Raw genomic sequence first — 18,121 nt, forward strand, 5'->3', positions numbered from 1 at the left:
CGGTATGGGTTAGGGTATGGGTTAGGGTTCGGGTATGGGTTAGGGTACGGATTAGGGTATGGGTTAGGGTTAGGGTACGGGTTAGTGTACGGTTTAGGGTCAGGGTTAGGGTTAGCGTCAGGGTCAGTGTCAGGGGTCAGGGTCAAGGGTTAGGGTCATGGGTTAGGGTTAGGGTCAAAGGTTAGGGATAGGGTTAGGGGTTAGGGTTACGGTTAGGGTTTAGGGTTTAGGGTATAGTGTTAGGGTCAGGGTCAGGGTCAGGGTTAGGGTTCAGGATAAACGGTTTAGGGTTAGGGTTAGAGTTATGGTTAGGGATTTAGGGTTAAGGATTTAGGGTTAGGGTTAGGGTTATTGTCAGGGTACGGCTTAAGGTACGGGTTCGGGTACGGCGTAGGGTATGGGTTAGGGTGAGTTTGAGGGTTGGGGCTCGGTTTAGAGTACGGGTTAGGATTAGTGTGCGTGTTAGGGATAGGGGAGGGGTTAGGGTTAGGGTACTTATTAAACCTATCCCACTCTCTAGATACCCCTTAGCAGGTCAAGAAATATTATTTGGGGATCCAGCCATGGAGAAGAATTTAGACACTAGGAGAAGATAAGGAACACACCCATTATTAAGAAATCACATTAGGATTCTTTTTTTAACCTGTTCCTTAAAACACTAGTGCTTAGGAAATCTATTGGAGGCAGAAGCAGTCAAGGGTAGCTTAGGGTTAGGGATAGGGTTAGGGTTAGGGTACGGCTTAGGGTACGGGTTAGGGTTAGGGTTAGGGTGTGGCTTATGGTACGGGTTCGGGAACGGGTTCAGGTACAGCGTAGGGTATGGGTTAGGGTTAGGGTTAGGGTTAGTTTTAGGGTTAGGGCTCGTTTTAGGATACGGGTTAGGATTAGGGTACGTGTTAGGGTTAGGGTAGGGGTTAGAGTTAGGATACGCGTTAGGGTTAGGGTAGTTATTAAAGCTATCCCACTCTCTAGATACCCCTTAATACGTTAAGGAATATTATTTGGGGGTCCAGTCGTGGAGAAGAGTTTAGACACTAGGATCACATAAGGAACACACCAATTATCAAGAAATCACATTAGGATTCTGTTTTTAACCTGTTCCTGAAAACAGTAGTGCTTAGGAAATCTCTTGGAGGCAGAAGCAGTCAAGGGTAGCTTAGGGTTAGTGTTAGTGTTAGGGTTAGGGTTAGGGTACGGCTTAGGGTACGGGTTCGGGTACGGGTTCGGGTACGGCGTAGGGTATGGGTTAGGGTTCGGGTTCGGGTTAGTTTTAGGGTTAGGGCTCGGTTTAGGGTATGGGCTAGAATTAGGGTACGTTTTAGGGTTCAGGTAGGGTTTAGGGTTAGGGTACGTGTTAGGTTTAGGGTAGTTATTAAACCTATCCCACTCTCTAGATAACCCTTAGCACGTCAAGGTATATTATTTGGGGGTCCAGCCATGGAAAAGAGTTTAGACACTAGGATAAGATAGGGAACACACCCATTATAAAGAAATCACATTAGGATTCTCTTTTTAACCTGTTCCTGAAAACACTAGTGCTTAGGAAATCTGTTGGAGGCAGAAGCCGTCAATGGTAGCTTAGGGTTAGGGTTAGGGTACAGCTTAGGTTACGGGTTCGGGTACGGGTTCGGGTACGGCGTAGGGTATGGGTTAGGGGTAGTGTTAGGGTTAGTTTTAGGGTTAGGGCTCGGTTTAGGGTACGGGTTAGGATTAGGGTACGTGTTAGGGTTTGGGTAGGGGTTAGGGTTAGGGTACGCGTTTGGGTTAGGGTAGTTATTAAACCTATACTACTCTCTAGATACCCCTTAACACGTCAAGGAATATTATTTAGGGGTCCAGCCATGGAGAAGAGTTTTGACACTAGGATAAGATAAGGAACACACCCATTATAATGAAATCACATTAGGATTCTCTTTTTAACCTGTTCCTTAAAACACTAGTGCTTAGGAAATCTATTGGAGGCAGAAGCAGTCAAGGGTAGCTTAGGGTTAGGGTTAGGGTATGGCTTAGGGTACGGGTTTGGGTACGGGTTCGGGTACGGCGTAGGGTATGGGTTAGGGTTAGTGTTAGTTTGAGGGTTAGGGCTCGGTTTAGGGTATGGGTTAGGATTAGGGTACGTGTTAGGGTTACTGTAGGGGTTAGGGTTAGGGTACGTGTTAGGGTTAGGGTAGTTATTAAACCTATCTCACTCTCTAGATACCCCTTAGCACGTCAAGGAACATTATTTGGGGGTCCAGCCATGGAGAAGAGTTTAGACACTAGGAGAATATAAGGAACACACTCACTATCAAGAAATCACATTAGGATTCTCTTTTTAAACTGTTCCTTACAACAGTATTGGTTACGAAATCTATTGGAGGCAGAAGCAGTCAAGGGTAGCTTAGGGTTAGCGCTCGGGTAAGGCTTATGGTACTGGTTTGGGTACAGGTTCGCGTACGGCAAAAGGTATGGGTTAGGGTTAGGTTTACCATTCGTTTGAGGGTTAAGGCTCGGTTTAGTGTACGGGTTAGGATTAGGGTACGTGTTAGGGTTAGGGTAGAGGTTAGTGTTAGTGTATGCGTTAGTGTTAGGATAGTTTTTAAACCTATCACACTCTCCAGATACCCCTTAGCACGTCAAGGAATATTATTTGGGGGTCCAGCCATGGAGAAGAGTTTAGACACTAGGAGAAGATAAGGAACACACCCATTATCAAGAAGTCACATAAGGATTCTCTCTTAACCTGTTCTTTACAACACTAGTGCTTAGGAAATCTATTGGAGGCAGAAGCAGTCAAGGGTAGCTTAGGATTAGGGTTAAGGTTAGGGTTAGGGTACGGCTTAGGGTACGGGTTCGGGTACGGGTTCGGGTACGGCATAGGGTATCGTTTTGGGTCAGGTTTACGGTTAGTTTGAGGGTTAGGGCTCGGTTTAGGGTACGGGTTAGGATTAGTGTATGTGTTAGGGTAGGGGTTAGGGTTAGGGTATGCGTTAGGGTTAGGGTAGTTACTAAACCTATCCCAGTCTCTAGATACCCCTTAGCACGTCAAGGAATATTATTTGGGGGTCCAGTCATGGAGAAGAGTTTAGACACTAGGGGAAGATAAGGAACACACCCATTATCAAGAAATCACATTAGGATTCTCTTTTTAACCTGTTCTTTAAAACACTAGTGGTTAGGAAACCTATTAGAGGCAGAAGCAGTCAAGGGTAGCTTAGGGTTAGGGTTAGGGTTAGGGTTAGGGCTCGGTTTAGGTTATGGGTTAGGATTAGGGTACGTGTTATTGTTAGGGTAGGGGTTAGGGTTAGGGTATGTGTTAGGGTTAGGGTAGTTATTAAACCTATCCCACTCTCTAGATACCCCTTAGCACGTCAAGGAATATTATTTGGGGGTCCAGCCATGGAGAAGAGTTTAGACACTAGGAGAAGATAAGGAACACACCCATTATCAAGAAATCACATTAGGATTCTCTCTTAACCTCTTCCTTACAACACTAGTGCTTAGGAAATCTATTGGAGGCAGAAGCAGTGAAGGGTAGCTTAGGGTTAGGATTAGGGTTAGGGTTAGGGTACGGGTTCCGGTACGGGTTCGGGTACGGCGTAGTGTGTGGGTTAGGGTTAGGGTTAGGGTTAGTTTTAGGGTTAGGGCTCGGTTTAGGGTACGGGTTAGGATTAGGGTACGTGTTAGGGTTATGGTAGGGGTTAGGGTTAGGGTACGCGTTAGGCTAAGGGTAGTTATTAAACCTATCCCACTCTCTAGATACCCCTTAGCACGTCAAGGAATATTATTTGGGGGTCCAGCCATGGAGAAGAGTTTAGACCATAAGAGAAGATAAGGAACACACCTGTTATCAAAAAATCACATTAGGATTCTCTTTTTAACCTGTTCCTTACAACACTAGTGCTTAGGAAATCTATTGGAGGCAGAAGCAGTCAAGGGTAGCTTAGGGTTAGGGTTAGGGTTAGGGTACGGGTTTGGGTACGGGTTCGGGTACGGCATAGGGTATGGGTTAGGGTCAGGGTTAGGGTTAGTTTGAGGGTTAAGTCTCAGATTAGGGTATGGGTTTGGATTAGGGTACGTGTTAGGGTTAGGGTTTGGTTTAGGGTTAGGGAAGGCGTTAGGGTTAGGGTAGTTATTGAACCTGTCCCACTCGCTAGATACCCCTTACCACGTCAAGGAAGAGTATTTGTTGGTCCAGCCATGGAGAAGAGTTTAGACACTAGGAGAAGGTAAGGAACACACCCACTATCAAGAAATCACATTAGGATTCTCTTTTTAACCTGTTCTTTACAACACTCTTGCTTAGGAAATCCATTGAAGGCAGAAGCTGTCAAGGGTAGTTTAGGGTTAGGGCTAGGTTTAGTGTTAGGTTTACGGTTAAGGTACGGCTTAGGGTACGGGTTAGGGTTAGGGTTAAAGTGTGGCTTATGGTACGGGTTCGGGAACGGGTTCAGGTACGGCGTAGGGTATGGGTTAGAGTTAGGGTTAGGGTTAGTTTTAGGGTTAGGGCTCGGTTTAGGGTACGGGTTAGGAGTAGGGTACGTGTTAGGGTTACGGTAGGGGTTAGGGTTAGGGTACGCGTTAGGGTTAGGGTAGTTATTAAACCTATCCCACTCTCTAGATACCGGTTAGCACGTCAAGGAATATTATTTGGGGGTCCAGCCATGGAGAAGAGTTTAGACACTAAGGGAATATAAGGAACACACCCATTATCAAGAAGTCACATAAGGATTCTCTCTTAACCTGTTCTTTACAACACTAGTGCTTAGGAAATCTATTGGAGGCAGAAGCAGTCAAGGGTAGCTTAGAGTTAGGGTTAGGGTTAGGGTTAGGGCTCGGTTTAGGGTACGGGTTAGGATTAGTGTATGTGTTAGGGTAGGGGTTAGGGTTAGGGTATGCGTTAGGGTTAGGGTAGTTACTAAACCTATCCCAGTCTCTAGATACCCCTTAGCACGTCAAGGAATATTATTTGGGGGTCCAGTCATGGAGAAGAGTTTAGACACTAAGGGAAGATAAGGAACACACCCATTATGAAGAAATCACATTAGGATTCTCTTTTTAACCTGTTCCTTAAAACACTCGTGCTTAGGAAACCTATTGGAGGCAGAAGCAGTCAAGGGCAGCTTAGGGTTAGGGTTAGGGTTAGGGTTAGGGCTCGGTTTAGGGTACGGGTTAGGATTAGGGTACGTGTTAGGGTTCGGGTAGGGGTTAGGGTTAGGGTATGCGTTAGGGTTAGGGTAGTTATTAAACCTATCCCATTCTCTAGATACCCCTTAGCACGTCAAGGAATATTATTTGGGGTCCAGCCAGTAGAAGAGTTTAGACACTAGGAGAAGAATACGAACACACCCATTATCAAGAAATCACATTAGGATTCTCTTTTTAACCTGTTCTTTAAAACACTAGTGGTTAGGAAACCTATTGGAGGCAGAAGCAGTCAAGGGTAGCTTAGGGTTAGGGTTAGGGTTAGGGTTAGGGCTCGGTTTAGGTTATGGGTTAGGATTAGGGTACGTGTTATTGTTAGGGTTAGGGTTAGTTTGAGGGTTAGGGCTCGGTTTAGGGTACGGGTTAGAATTAGGGTACGTGTTAGGGTTAGGGTACACGTTAGGGTTAGGGTACGGGTTAGGGTTAGGGTAGTTATTAAACCTATCCCACTCTCTAGATACCCCTTAGCACGTCAAGGAATATTATTTGGGGGTCCAGCCATGGAGAAGAGTTTAGACACTAGGAGAAGATAAGGAACACACCCAATATCAAGAAATCACATTAGGATTCTCTTTTTAACCTGTTCCTTAAAACACTAGTGCTTAGGAAATCTATGGGAGGCAGAAGCAGTCAAGGGTAGCTTAGGGTTAGGTTTAGGGTTAGGGTACGGCTTAGGGTACGGGTTCGGGTACGGGTTCGGGTAGGGCGTAGGGTGTGGGTTAGGGTTAGGGTTAGGGTTGGTTTGAGGGTTTTGGCTCGGTTTAGGGTATGGGTTAGGATTAGGGTACGTGTTAGGGTTAGGGTAGAGGTTAGGGTTAGTGTATGCGTTAGTGTTAGGATAGTTTTTAAACCTATCCCACTCTCCAGATACCCCTTAGCACGTCAAGGAATATTATTTGGGGGTCCAGCCATGGAGAAGAGTTTAGACAGTAGGAGAAGATAAGGAACACACCCATTATCAAGAAGTCACATTAGGATTCTCTCTTAACCTGTTCTTTACAACACTAGTGCTTAGGAAATCTATTGGAGGCAGAAGCAGTCAAGGGTAGCTTAGGATTAGGGTTAAGGTTAGGGTTAAGGTACGGTTTAGGGTACCGGTTCGGGTACGGGTTCGGGTATGGCATAGGGTATCGTTTTGGGTCAGGTTTACGGTTAGTTTGAGGGTTAGGGCTCGGTTTAGGGTACGGGTTAGGATTAGTGTATGTGTTAGGGTAGGGGTTAGGGTTAGGGTATGCGTTAGGGTTAGGGTAGTTACTAAACCTATCCCAGTCTCTAGATACCCCTTAGCACGTCAAGGAATATTATTTGGGGGTCCAGTCATGGAGAAGAGTTTAGACACTAGGGGAAGATAAGGAACACACCCATTATCAAGAAATCACATTAGGATTCTCTTTTTAACCTGTTCTTTAAAACACTAGTGGTTAGGAAACCTATTGGAGGCAGAAGCAGTCAAGGGTAGCTTAGGGTTAGGGTTAGGGTTAGGGTTAGGGTTAGGGCTCGGTTTAGGTTACGGGTTAGGATTAGGGTACGTGTTAGGGTTAGGGTAGGGGTTAGGGTTAGGGTACGTGTTAGAGTTAGGGTAGTTATTAAACCTATCCCACTCTCTAGATACCCCTTAGCACGTCAAGGAATATTATTTGGGGGTCCATCCATGGAGAAGAGTTTAGACACTAGGAGAAGATAAGGAACACACCCATTATCAAGAAATCACATTAGGATTCTCTCTTAACCTCTTCCTTACAACACTAGTGCTTAGGAAATCTATTGGAGGCAGAAGCAGTCAAGGGTAGCTTAGGGTTAGGATTAGGGTTAGGGTTACGGTACGGTTTACGGTACGGGTTCGGGTACGGCGTAGTGTATGGGTTAGGGTTAGGGTTAGGGTTAGTTTTAGGGTTAGGGCTCGGTTTAGGGTACGGGTTAGGATTAGGGTACGTGTTAGGGTTAGGGTAGGGGTTAGGGTTAGGGTACGCGTTAGGCTAAGGGTAGTTATTAAACCTATCCCACTCTCTAGATACCCCTTAGCACGTCAAGGAATATTATTTGGGGGTCCAGCCATGAGAAGAGTTTAGACACTAGGAGAAGAATACGAACACACCCATTATCAAGAAATCACATTAGGATTCTCTTTTTAACCTGTTCCTTAAAACACTAGTGCTTAGGAAATCTATTGGAGGCAGAAGCAGTCAAGGGTAGCTTAGAGTTAGGTTTAGGGTTAGGGTACGGCTTAGGGTACAGGTTCGGGTACGGGTTCGGGTAGGGCGTAGGGTGTGGGTTAGGGTTAGGGTTAGGGTTGGTTTGAGGGTTTTGGCTCGGTTTAGGGTATGGGTTAGGATTAGGGTACGAGTTAGGGTTACTGTAGGGGTTAGGGTTAGGGTACGTGTTAGGGGTAGGGAAGTTATTAAACCTATCTCACTATCTAGATACCCCTTAGCACGTCAAGGAACATTATTTGGGGGTCCAGCCATGGAGAAGAGTTTAGACACTAGGAGAAGATAAGGAACACACTCACTATCAAGAAATCACATTAGGATTCTCTTTTTAAACTGTTCCTTTCAACAGTATTGGTTACGAAATCTATTGGAGGCAGAAGCAGTCAAGGTTAGCTTAGGGTTAGCGCTCGGGTAAGGCTTATGGTACTGGTTTGGGTACAGGTTCGCGTACGGCAAAAGGTATGGGTTAGGGTTAGGTTTACCATTCGTTTGAGGGTTAAGGCTCGGTTTAGTGTACGGGTTAGGTTTAGGGAACGTGTTAGGGTTTGGGTAGAGGTTAGGGTTAGTGTATGCGTTAGTGTTAGGATAGTTTTTAAACCTATCCCACTCTCCAAATACCGCTTAGCACGTCAAGGAATATTATTTGGGGGTCCAGCCATGGAGAAGAGTTTAGACACTAGGAGAAGAGAAGGAACACACCCATTATCAAGAAGTCACATAAGGATTCTCTCTTAACCTGTTCTTTACAACACTAGTGCTTAGGAAATCTATTGGAGGCAGAAGCAGTCAAGGGTAGCTTAGGATTAGGGTTAAGGTTAGGGTTAGGGTACGGCTTAGGGTACGGGTTCGGGTACGGCATAGGGTATCGTTTTGGGTCAGGTTTACGGTTAGTTTGAGGGTTAGGGCTCGGTTTAGGGTACGGGTTAGGATTAGTGTATGTGTTAGGGTAGGGGTTAGGGTTAGGGTATGCGTTAGGGTTAGGGTAGTTACTAAACCTATTCCAGTCTCTAGATACCCCTTAGCACGTCAAGGAATATTATTTGGGGGTCCAGTCATGGAGAAGAGTTTAGACACTAGGGGAAGATAAGGAACACACCCATTATCAAGAAATCACATTAGGATTCTCTTTTTAACCTGTTCTTTAAAACACTAGTGGTTAGGAAACCTATTGGAGGCAGAAGCAGTCAATGGTAGCTTAGGGTTAGGGTTAGGGTTAAGGTTAGGGCTCGGTTTAGGTTATGGGTTAGGATTAGGGTACGTGTTAGGGTTAGGGTAGGGGTTAGGGTTAGGGTACGTGTTAGGGTTAGGGTAGTTATTAAACCTATCCCACTCTCTAGATACCCCTTAGCACCTCAAGGAATATTACTTGGGGGTCCAGCCATGGAGAAGAGTTTAGACACTAGGAGAAGATAAGGAACACAACCATTATCAAGAAATCACATTAGGATTCTCTCTTAACCTCTTCCTTACAACACTAGTGCTTAGGAAATCTATTGGAGGCAGAAGCAGTGAAGGGTAGCTTAGGGTTAGGGTTAGGGTTAGGGTTAGGGTACGGGTTCCGGTACGGGTTCGGGTACGGCATAGTGTATGGGTTAGGGTTAGGGTTAGGGTTAGTTTTAGGGTTAGGGCTCGGTTTAGGGTACGGGTTAGGATTAGGGTACGTGTTAGGGTTAGGGTAGGGGTTAGGGTTAGGGTACGCGTTAGGCTAAGGGTAGTTATTAAACCTATCCCACTCTCTAGATACCCCTTAGCACGTCAAGGAATATTATTTGGGGGTCCAGCCGTGGAGAAGAGTTTAGACCATAAGAGAAGATAAGGAACACACCTGTTATCAAAAAATCACATTAGGATTCTCTTTTTAACCTGTTCCTTACAACACTAGTGCTTAGGAAATCTATTGGAGGCAGAAGCAGTCAAGGGTAGCTTAGGGTTAGGGTTAGGGTTAGGGTACGGGTTTGGGTACGGGTTCGGGTACGGCGTAGGGTATGGGTTAGTGTCAGGGTTAGGGTTAGTTTGAGGGTTAAGTCTCAGGGTATGGGTTTGGATTAGGTTACGTGTTAGGGTTAGGGTTTGGTTTAGGGTTAGGGAAGGCGTTAGGGTTAGGGTAGTTATTGAACCTATCCCACTCTCTAGATACCGCTTAGCACGTCAAGGAATAGTATTTGGGGGTCCAGCCATGGAGAAGAGTTTAGACACTAGGAGAAGGTAAGGAACACACCCACTATCAAGAAATCACATTAGGATTCTCTTTTTAAACTGTTCTTTACAACACTGTTGCTTAGGAAATCTATTGAAGGCAGAAGCTGTCAAGGGTAATTTAGGGTTAGGGCTAGGTTTAGTGTTAGGGTTACGGTTAAGATACGGCTTAGGGTACGGGTTAGGGTTAGGGTTAGAGTGTGGCTTATGGTACGGGTTCGGGAACGGGTTCAGGTACGGCGTAGGGTATGGGTTAGGGTTAGGGTTAGGGTTAGTTTTAGGGTTAGGGCTCGGTTTAGGGTACGGGTTAGGATTAGGGTACATGTTAGGGTTACGGTAGGGGTTAGGGTTAGGGTACGCGTTAGGGTTAGGGTAGTTATTAAACCTATCCCACTCTCTAGATACCCCTTAGCACGTCTAGGAATATTATTTGGGGGTCCAGCCATGGAGAAGAGTTTTGACACTAGGATAAGATAAGGAACACACCCATTATAAAGAAATCACATTAGGATTCTCTTTTTAACCTGTTCCTGAAAACAGTAGTGCTTAGGAAATCTATTGGAGGCAGAAGCAGTCAAGGGTAGCTTAGGGTTAGGGTTAGGGTACGGCTTAGGGTACGGGTTTGGGTACGGGTTGGCTACGGCGTAGGGTATGGGTTAGGGTTAGGGTTAGTTTGAGGGTTAGGGCTCAGTTTAGGGTATGGGTTAGGATTAGGGTACGTGTTAGGGTTAGGGTAGGGGTTAGAGTTAGGGTACGCGTTAGGGATAGGGTAGTTATTAAACCTATCCCACTCTCCAGACACCCCTTAGCACGTCAAGGAATAGTATTTGGGGGTCCAGCCATGGAGAAGAGTTTAGACACTAGGAGAAGAGAAGGAACACACCTATTATCAAGAAATCACATTAGGATTCTCTTTTTAACCTGTTCTTTACAACACTAGTGCTTAGGAATTCTATTGGAGGCAGAATCAGTCAAGGGTAGCTTAGGATTAGGGTTAAGGTTAGGGTTAGGGTACGGCTTAGGGTACGGGTTCGGGTACGGGTTTGGGTACGGCATAGGGTATAGGTTTGGGTCAGGGTTACGGTTAGTTTGAGGGTTAGGGCTCGGTTTAGGGTACGGGTTAGGATTAGTGTACGTGTTAGGGTAGGGCTTAGTGTTAGGGTATGCGTTAGGGTTAGGGTAGTTACTAATCCTATCCCAGGCTCTAGATACCCCTTAGCACGTCAAGGAATATTATTTGGGGGTCCAGTCATGGAGAAGAGTTTAGACACTAAGGGAAGATAAGGAACACACCCATTATTAAGAAATCACATTAGGATTCACTTTTTAACCTGTTCCTTAAAACACTCGTGCTTAGGAAACCTATTGGAGGCAGAAGCAGTCAAGGGCAGCTTAGGGTTAGGGTTAGGGTTAGGGTTAGGGCTCGGTTTAGGTTACGGGTTAGGATTAGGGTACGTGTTAGGGTTAGGGTAGGGGTTAGGGTTAGGGTACGTGTTAGGGTTAGGGTAGTTATTAAACCTATCCCACTCTCTAGATACCCCTTAGCACGTCAAGGAATATTATTTGGGGGTCCAGGCATGGAGAAGAGTTTAGACACTAGGAGAAGATAAGGAACACACCCATTATCAAGAAATCACATTAGGATTCTCTCTTAACCTCTTCCTTACAAAACTAGTGCTTAGGAAATCTATTGGAGGCAGAAGCAGTGAAGGGTAGCTTAGGGTTAGGATTAGGGTTAGGGTTAGGGTACGGGTTCCGGTACGGGTTCGGGTACGGCGTAGTGTATGGGTTAGGGTTAGGCCTCGGTTTAGGGTACGGGTTAGGATTAGGTTACGTGTTAGGCTTAGGGTAGGGGTTAGGGTTAGGGTACGCGTTAGGCTAAGGGTAGTTATTAAACCTATCCCACTCTCTAGATACCCCTTAGCACGTCAAGGAATATTATTTGGGGGTCCAGCCATGGAGAAGAGTTTAGACCATAAGAGAAGATAAGGAACACACCTGTTATCAAAAAATCACATTATGATTCTCTTTTTAACCTGTTCCTTACAACACTAGTGCTTAGGAAATCTATTGGAGGCAGAAGCAGTCAAGGGTAGCTTAGGGTTAGGTTTAGGGTTAGGGTACGGGTTTGGGTACGGGTTCGGGTACGGCGTAGGGTATGGGTTAGGGTCAGGGTTAGGGTTAGTTTGAGGGTTAAGTCTCAGATTAGGGTATGGGTTTGGATTAGGGTACGTGTTAGGGTTAGGGTTTGGTTTAGGGTTAGGGAAGGCGTTAGGGTTAGGGTAGTTATTGAACCTATCCCACTCTCTAGATACCCCTTACCAGGTCAAGGAATAGTATTTGGGGGTCCAGCCATGGAGAAGAGTTTAGACACTAGGAGAAGGTAAGGAACACACCCACTATCAAGAAATCACATTAGGATTCTCTTTTTAACCTGTTCTTTACAACACTCCTGCTCAGGAAATCTATTGAAGGCAGAAGCTGTCAAGGGTAGTTTAGGGTTAGGGCTAGGTTTAGTGTTAGGTTTACGGTTAAGGTACGGCTTAGGGTACGGGTTAGGGTTAGAGTGTGGCTTAAGGTACGGGTTCGGGAACGGGTTCAGGTACGGCGTAGGGTATGGGTTAGGGTTAGGGTTAGTTTGAGGGTTAGGGCTCGGTTTAGGGTACGGGTTAGGATTAGGGTACGTGTTAGGGTTAGGGTAGGGGTTAGGGTTATGGTACGCGTTAGGGATAGGGTAGTTATTAAACCTATCCCACTCTCCAGACACCCCTTAGCACGTCAAGGAATAGTATTTGGGGGTCCAGCCATGGAGAAGAGTTTAGACACTAGGAGAAGAGAAGGAACACACCTATTATCAAGAAATCACATTAGGATTCTCTTTTTAACCTGTTCTTTACAACACTAGTGCTTAGGAATTCTATTGGAGGCAGAATCAGTCAAGGGTAGCTTAGGATTAGGGTTAAGGTTAGGGTTAGGGTACGGCTTAGGGTACGGGTTCGGGTACGGGTTTGGGTACGGCATAGTGTATAGGTTTGGGTCAGGGTTACGGTTAGTTTGAGGGTTAGGGCTCGGTTTAGGGTACAGGTTAGGATCAGTGTACGTGTTAGGGTAGGGGTTAGTGTTAGGGTATGCGTTAGGATTAGGGTAATTACTATACCTATCCCAGTGTCTAGATACCACTTAGCACGTCAAGGAATATTATTTGGGGTCCAGTCATGGAGAAGAGTTTAGACACTAAGGGAAGATAAGGAACACACCCATTATCAAGAAATCACATTAGGATTCTCTTTTTTACCTGTTCTGTAAAACACTAGTGCTTAGGAAAGCTATTGGAGGCAGAAGCAGTCAAGGGCATCTTAGGTTTAGGGTTAGGGTTAGGGTTAGGGCTCGGTTTAGGGTATGGGTTAGAATTAGGGTACGTTTTAGGGTTAGGGTAGCGGTTAGGGTTAGGGTACGTGTTAGGGTTTGGGTAGTTATTAAACCTATCCCAGTCTCTAGATAACCCTTAGCACGTCAAGGTATATTATTTGGGGGTGCAGGCATGGAAAAGAGTTTAGACACTAGGATAAGATAAGGAATACACCCATTATAAAGAAATCACATTAGGATTCTCTTTTTAACCTGTTCCTGAAAACACTAGTGCTTAGGAAATCTGTTGGAGGCAGAAGCCATCAATGGTAGCTTAGGGTTAGGTTTAGGGTACAGCTTAGGTTACGGGTTCGGGTACGGCGTAGGGTATGGGTTAGGGGTAGTGTTAGGGTTAGTTTTAGGGTTAGGGCTCGGTTTAGGGTACGGGTTAGGATTAGGGTATGTGTTAGGGTTCGGGTAGGGGTTAGGGTTAGGGTATGCGTTAGGGTTAGGGTAGTTATTAAACCTATCCCATTCTCTAGATACCCCTTAGCACGTCAAGGAATATTATTTGGGGGTCCAGCCAGGAGAAGAGTTTAGACACTAGGAGAAGAATACGAACACACCCATTATCAAGAAATCAAATTAGGATTCTCTTTTTAACCTGTTCCTTACAACACTAGTGCTTAGGAAATCTATTGGAGGCAGAAGCAGTCAAGGGTAGCTTAGAGTTAGGTTTAGGGTTAGGGTACGGCTAAGGGTACGGGTTCAGGTACGGGTTCGGGTAGGGCGTAGGGTGTGGGTTAGGGTTAGGGTTAGGGTTGGTTTGAGGGTTTTGGCTCGGTTTAGGGTATGGGTTAGGATTAGGGTACGTGTTAGGGTTACTGTAGGGGTTAGGGTTAGGGTACGTGTTAGGGTTAGGGTAGTTATTAAACCTATCTCACTCTCTAGATACCCCTTAGCACGTCAAGGAACATTATTTGGAGGTCCAGCCATGGAGAAGAGTGTAGACACTAGGAGAAGATAAGGAACACACTCACTATCAAGAAATCACATTAGGATTCTCTTTTTAAACTGTTCCTTACAACAGTATTGGTTACGAAATCTATTGGAGGCAGAAGCAGTCAAGGGTAGCTTAGGGTTAGCGCTCGGGTAAGGCTTATGGTACTGGTTTGGGTACAGGTTCGCGTACGGCAAAAGGTATGGGTTAGGGTTAGGTTTACCATTCGTTTGAGGGTTAAGGTTCGGTTTAGTGTACGGGTTAGGATTAGGGTACGTGTTAGGGTTAGGGTAGAGGTTAGGGTTAGTGTATGCGTTAGTGTTAGGATAGTTTTTAAACCTATCCCACTCTCCAGATACCCCTTAGCACGTCAAGGAATATTATTTGGGGGTCCAGCCATGGAGAATAGTTTAGGCACTAGGAGAAGATAAGGAACACACCCATTATCAAGAAGTCACATAAGGATTCTCTCTTAACCTGTTCTTTACAACACTAGTGCTTAGGAAATCTATTGGAGGCAGAAGCAGTCAAGGGTAGATTAGGATTAGGGTTAAGGTTAGGGTTAGGGTACGGCTTAGGGTACGGGTTCGGGTACGGGTTCGGGTACGGCATAGGGTATCGTTTTGGGTCAGGTTTATGGTTAGTGTGAGGGTTAGGGCTCGGTTTAGGGTACGGGTTAGGATTAGTGTATGTGTTAGGGTAGGGGTTAGGGTTAGGGTATGCGTTAGGGTTAGGGTAGTTACTAAACCTATCCCACTCTCTAGATACCGCTTAGCACGTCAAGGAATAGTATTTGGGGGTCCAGCCATGGAGAAGAGTTTAGACACTAGGAGAAGGTAAGGAACACACCCACTATCAAGAAATCACATTAGGATTCTCTTTTTAACCTGTTCTTTACAACACTCTTGCTTAGGAAATCTATTGAAGGCAGAAGCTGTCAAGGGTAGTTTAGGGTTAGGGCTAGGTTTAGTGTTAGGGTTACGGTTAAGGTACGGCTTAGGGTACGGGTTAGGGTTAGAGTGTGGCTTATGGTACGGGTTCGGGAACGGGTTCAGGTACGGCGTAGGGTATGGGTTAGGGTTAGGTTTAGGGTTAGTTTTAGGGTTAGGGCTCGGTTTAGGGTATGGGTTAGGATTAGGGTACGTGTTAGGGTTAGGGTAGGGGTTAGGGTTAGGGTACGCTTTAGGGTTAGGGTAGTTATTAAACCTATCCCACTCTCTAGATACCCCTTAGCACGTCAAGGAATATTATTTGGGGGTCCAGCCATGGAGAACAGTTTTGACACTAGGATAAGATAAGGAACACACCCATTATAAAGAAATCACATTAGGATTCTCTTTTTAACCTGTTCCTTAAAACACTAGTGCTTAGGAAATCTATTGGAGGCAGAAGCAGTCAAGGGTAGCTTAGGGTTAGGGTTAGGGTACGGCTTAGGGTACGGGTTTGGGTACGGGTTCGGGTACGGTGTAGGGTATGGGTTAGGGTTAGGGTTAGTTTGAGGGTCAGGGCTCGGTTTAGGGTATGGGTTAGGATTAGGGTACGTGTTAGGGTTAGGGTAGGGGTTAGGGTTAGGGTACGCGTTAGGAATAGGGTAGTTATTAAACCTATCCCACTCTCCAGACACCCCTTAGCACGTCAAGGAATAGTATTTGGGGGTCCAGCCATGGAGAAGAGTTTAGACACTAGGAGAAGAGAAGGAACACACCTATTATCAAGAAATCACATTAGGATTCTCTTTTTAACCTGTTCTTTACAACACTAGTGCTTAGGAATTCTATTGGAGGCAGAATCAGTCAAGGGTAGCTTAGGATTAGGGTTAAGGTTAGGGTTAGGCTACGGCTTAGAGTACGGGTTCGGGTACGGGTTTGGGTACGGCATAGGGTATAGGTTTGGGTCAGGGTTACGGTTAGTTTGAGGGTTAGGGCTCGGTTTAGGGTACGGGTTAGGATTAGTGTACGTGTTAGGGTAGGGGTTAGTGTTAGGGTATGCGTTAGGGTTAGGGTAGTTACTAAACCTATCCCAGTCTCTAGATACCACTTAGCACGTCAAGGAATATTATTTGGGGTCCAGTCATGGAGAAGAGTTTAGACACTAAGGGAAGATAAGGAACACACCCATTATCAAGAAATCACATTAGGATTCTCTTTTTTACCTGTTCTTTAAAACACTAGTGCTTAGGAAACCTATTGGAGGCAGAAGCAGTCAAGGGCATCTTAGGGTTAGGGTTAGGGTTAGGGTTAGAGCTCGGTTTAGGGTACGGGTTAGGATTAGGGTACGTGTTAGTGTTAGGGTAGGGGTTAGGGTTAGGGTATGCGTTAGGGTTAGGGTAGTTATTAAACCTATCCCATTCTCTAGATACCCCTTAGCACGTCAAGGAATATTATTTGTGGGTCCAGCCATGGAGAAGAGTTTAGACACTAGGAGAAGAATACGAACACACCCGTTATGAAGAAATCACATTAGGATTCTCTTTTTAACCTGTTCCTTACAACACTAGTGCTAAGGAAATCTATTGGAGGCAGAAGCAGTCAAGGGTAGCTTAGGGTAAGGGTTAGGGTTAGGGTTAGGGAACGGCTTAGGGTACGGGTTTGGGTACGGGTTCGGGTACGGCGTAGGGTATGGGTTAGGGTTAGGGTTAGTTTGAGGGTTAGGGCTCGGTTTAGGGTATGGGTTAGGATTAGGGTACGTGTTAGGGTTAGGGTAGGGGTTAGGGTTAGGGTACGCGTTAGGGATAGTGTAGTTATTAAACCTATCCCACTCTCTAGATACCCCTTAACACGTCAAGGAATATTATTTGGGGGTCCAGCCATGAAAAGGAGTTTAGACACTAGGAGAAAATAAGGAATACACCTATTATCAACCAATCACATTAGGATTCACTTTTTAACCTGTTCCTTAAAACACTATTGGTTAGGAAATCTATTGGAGGCAGAAGCAGTCAAGGGTAGCTTAGGGTTAGGGTTAGGGTTAGGGTATGGCTTAGGGTACGGTTTCGGGTACGCGTTTGGGTACGGCGTAGTGTATGGGATAGGGTTAGGGTTAGTTTGAGGGTTAGGGCTCGGTTTAGGGTACGGTGTAGGATTAGGGTACGTGTTAGTGGTAGGGTAGGGGTTAGGGTTAGGGTACGCATTAGGGTTAGGGTAGTTACTAAACGTATGCCAGTGTCTAGATACCCCTTAGCACGTCAAGGCATATTATTTGGGGGTCCAGCCATGGAGAAGAGTTTAGACACTAGGAGAAGATAAGGAACACACCTATTATCAACAAATCACATTAGGATTCTCTTTTTAACCTGTTCCTTACAAGAGTAGTGCTTAGGAAATCTATTGGAGGCAGAAGCAGTCAAGGGTAGCTTAGGGTTAGGGTACGGGTTTGGGTACGGGTTCGGGTACGGCGTATGGTATGGGTTACGGTCAGGGTTAGGGTTAGTTTGAGGTTTAAGTCTCAGATTAGGGTATGGGTTAGGATTAGGGTACGTGTTAGGGTTAGGGTTTGGTTTAGGGTTAGGTTACGCGTTAGGGTTAGGGTAGTTATTAAAACTATCCCACTCTCTAGATACACCTTACCACGTTAAGGAATAGTATTTGAGGGTCCAGCCATGGAGAAGGGTTTAGACACTAGGATAAGATAAGGAAAACACCCATTATAAAGAAATCACATTAGGATTCTCTTTTTAACCTGTTCCTTAAAACACTAGTGCTTAGGATATCTATTGGAGGCAGAAGCAGTCAGGGTAGCTTAGGGTTAGGGTTAGGGTTAGGGTTAGGGTTAGGGTTAGGGTACGGCTTAGGGTACGGGTTCTGGTACGGGTTCGGGTGCAGCTTAGGTTATGTTTTAGTGTTAGGGTTAGGGTCAGTTTTAGGGTGAGGGCTCGGTTTAGGGTACGGGTTAGGATAAGGGTACGTGTTAGGGTTAGGGTAGGGGTTAGGTTTAGGTTACGCGTTAGGGTTAGGGTAGTTATTAAACCTATCCCATTCTCTAGATACCCCTTAGCACGTCAAGGAATATTTTTTGGGGGTCCAGCCAGGAGAAGAGTTTAGGACACTAGGAGAAGAATACGAACACACCCATTATCAAGAAATCACATTAGGATTCTTTTTTTAACCTGTTCCTTACAACACTAGTGCTTAGGAAATCTATTGGAGGCAGAAGCAGTCAAGGGTAGCTTAGAGTTAGGGTTAGG

This window comes from Eschrichtius robustus, chromosome 3, assembly GCF_028021215.1.
Source record: "Eschrichtius robustus isolate mEscRob2 chromosome 3, mEscRob2.pri, whole genome shotgun sequence".
Classification (NCBI taxonomy): Eukaryota; Metazoa; Chordata; class Mammalia; order Artiodactyla; family Eschrichtiidae; genus Eschrichtius; species Eschrichtius robustus.